This window comes from Lissotriton vulgaris, unplaced genomic scaffold (assembly GCF_964263255.1).
Source record: "Lissotriton vulgaris unplaced genomic scaffold, aLisVul1.2 SCAFFOLD_2242, whole genome shotgun sequence".
Taxonomy (NCBI): domain Eukaryota; kingdom Metazoa; phylum Chordata; class Amphibia; order Caudata; family Salamandridae; genus Lissotriton; species Lissotriton vulgaris.
Window position 1 is genome coordinate 399,248 of NW_028241913.1, and position 2,695 is coordinate 401,942.

Genomic DNA, 2,695 nt, shown 5'->3' on the forward strand with positions numbered 1-2,695 from the left:
ATTCAGGGTGTCTATGAACCGTATTTGTAAAGGGCATACAGTCATCAGCATCAGTTTAGAACCCTGGGTTATGAGTTCCACTTGTATCTTTTCCCGAATCATGTTTTGCAGAATAAAGAATGAGTCGTAGGCTTTCGAGTTGTGGGCTAGCAGGGTATACCCTTGGAATTTAGTTTGAATGAAAGTGCTGAGGAAATAACCAACGCACGTTCGCCCTTCAAACTCCCAACTAGCGTCGGAAGTTAGGTGGTGTGCGTAAATATAGTTAGGCTAGTGTACTCCCGTCTCCTTTGTGCACTCTATATCAAACACTATATAGTTTTCGGTCTTGGTCTGGGGGAGACCTTCAACCATATAACACTGATGGTTGGTGCCGGTCTTGAAAGACACATGGCACCGGGGGCATATCATGCCTTTGCACTTGTGATCCTCTGCCACATACCGCCCACACTTGTTGCAATCCTTTTTAGGGATGCAGTTAAAAGATTTCTCGTGTATGCTCAAGCAGTCTTGCGAGCGCCAAAACATCCTACAAGTGCCGCACCTCACCTTCAGGGTAGCGTCTTCTATGCACCCGTCCCTCTGACACATCTTACAAAGTATTTCACACTGATGATATGTTTTATTGTTGTAAATGTGGTCACAGTGGGCGCACACATACTTGACTCCCAGAAAACCTTTAAGATTCAAGATTCCATAAAAATGATTTTCGTTGTGAAGGACATATACGGTCTTGTTTCTCACACGTTCCCCGGTTGTAAAGTACTGCCAGGAACCGTTATGATAAAGAACTTTCACCGTCACGGCGAAATAGTTCTCAAAAAGACCTATGTCACCAAAGCCGACCATGCGGTCAGGAGGTATTTCAAGAACCTCGTGGGCTTCAGCCGCTCTAGACATGATGACAGCGTCAGGGGTCTTGCGATCCATCAACAAACCCACGATGCTGGCCGCCAGACAGGTATTGGCTGCGCCGCTGTTAAAGTTGAGCAGCCAATGCCGTTTCGTACTAATTATCTGACTGTATAGTATGCTCTTTAAAGGTCTGGAAACACCCCCCTCACGACCCTGGACAATGAGGGCTATGACTCTAAAAGTGCCATAGGCGACTAGTTCAGCCTTACTCTGTAAAAGCCTGGAGAGGTTTTCTAAACATTGCACAGCGTCAAACACATCTCAGGCCTTCGGCCTGGTGAACAAAGGACTGTCAAAATCCTGCCCCTGGAAGCGGAGTCGGAAAAAGTCATTAGGCCCCACATAGCGTAACAACCTTCCTATGAGCTCCTGCACGGCCTGATGTATAGCTAGAACCCCATGATCGGATGATGTTATTTGGAGTAGGTTAACAAATCTAAACTCCTCATAGTGTTCTACGGCCCTAAACCTCTCTACATTGCGACTGTAACTTCTGACACTCTCTAAAAACAAGGGCTCTGAACCCTCATCAACAGGAGTGTGACTTGCTGCAGTGTTCCTTGGGATGTCACTTTGTGGGTTCTGATCGGGGTCTGTCTCTGGGGTCCTTGTAAACCGGTGGGTAGGGCATAATCTAGCCTTCTTAAGCTTGCGTATTAAAAGCCGACGGTTCTTTGCACTATTAACCCACTTTTGTTTTTTTTTACGGGCCCAGGCTTTTCTAGGCACCAAGCCCAGTCCTATCTGAACCAGTGGGTTTGTGTCTGTGTACGGCTTGTTCATGGAGGCCTCCGCTACAGCTCCAACCCTAGGTCCTTCTGAATGTTCTGGGGTTTGGAGTTTTAAAGCATGATCCCCTACCCCCTTCAAATGGCCGACCCTTGGTATGTTAGCTTCTGCCCCTATGTATTGGGGGGTGTGTGGTGTTGGTTTATATGTTTCAGGAGTTAGTCTTGAAGCTATGGTACCTTGCTTGAAGGGTCTAAGGAAACAGGGGTGTCTTGTTTGAGGGGTTATAGGGAAACAGGGGTGTCTTGTTTGAGGGGTTCTAGGGAAACAGGGTTGTCTTGTTTGAGGTTGTTGTAGGGAAACAGATGGTCGCTGCTTGAGCAGTTGTAAGAAGCGTGCAGACTTTGTTAGTAACCTCTGGACCTTACGGTTATATTTTGATTTTGGGGGGCTCTTATGAGCACCAGAGGCCATGGGCCTCTTTAGAGGTGGGTGCTGCCATAGTCACGCCCGTATACCATGTATGTCTGCCACAGCCGCCTGACACGCCTGGATGATCACTTTTTTACACATCCCAACCCTTTGCACAACCTTCTGTTGGGCCTCCCTCTTGAACATGGTAGTGGAAATCCCCACCCCCAATTTTAAGTTTGCGGCGTGCGCCTGGCATTTTAATTTTCTAACCGCCATCTACATCTCTTTTACATGAGGCCCCAATACCTCTAGGGTGTTTACAGAGCCATCTTGCACCTGCTTAGGGGGGCCCTTGCGAGGCCTTATAAATGGCTGTAACTCCTCAAGACGCTTTTCCCCGCTAACAGCCTTAGCCCCATTCTGTAAAGCTTCCTCAGGACCCTCTTCCCCGCTAACAGCCTTAGCCCCATTCTGTAAAGCTTCCTCAGGACCCTCTTTCCCGCTAACAGCCTTAGCCCCCTTCTGTAAAGCCTCCTCAGGACCCTCTTTCCCGCTAACAGCCTTAGCCCCCTTCTGTAAAGCTTCCTCAGGACCCTCTTTCCCGCTAACAGCCTTAGCCCCCTTCTGTAAAGCTTCC

General features: G+C 48.3%; 1 pseudogene; it reads right to left on the minus strand.

Annotated features, from left to right (window-relative positions):
* Positions 1 to 270: 270 nt before the first annotated feature.
* On the minus strand, positions 271 to 1,698 carry LOC147669141 (uncharacterized; annotated as a pseudogene).
* Between the last annotated feature and the right edge of the window lie 997 nt (positions 1,699 to 2,695).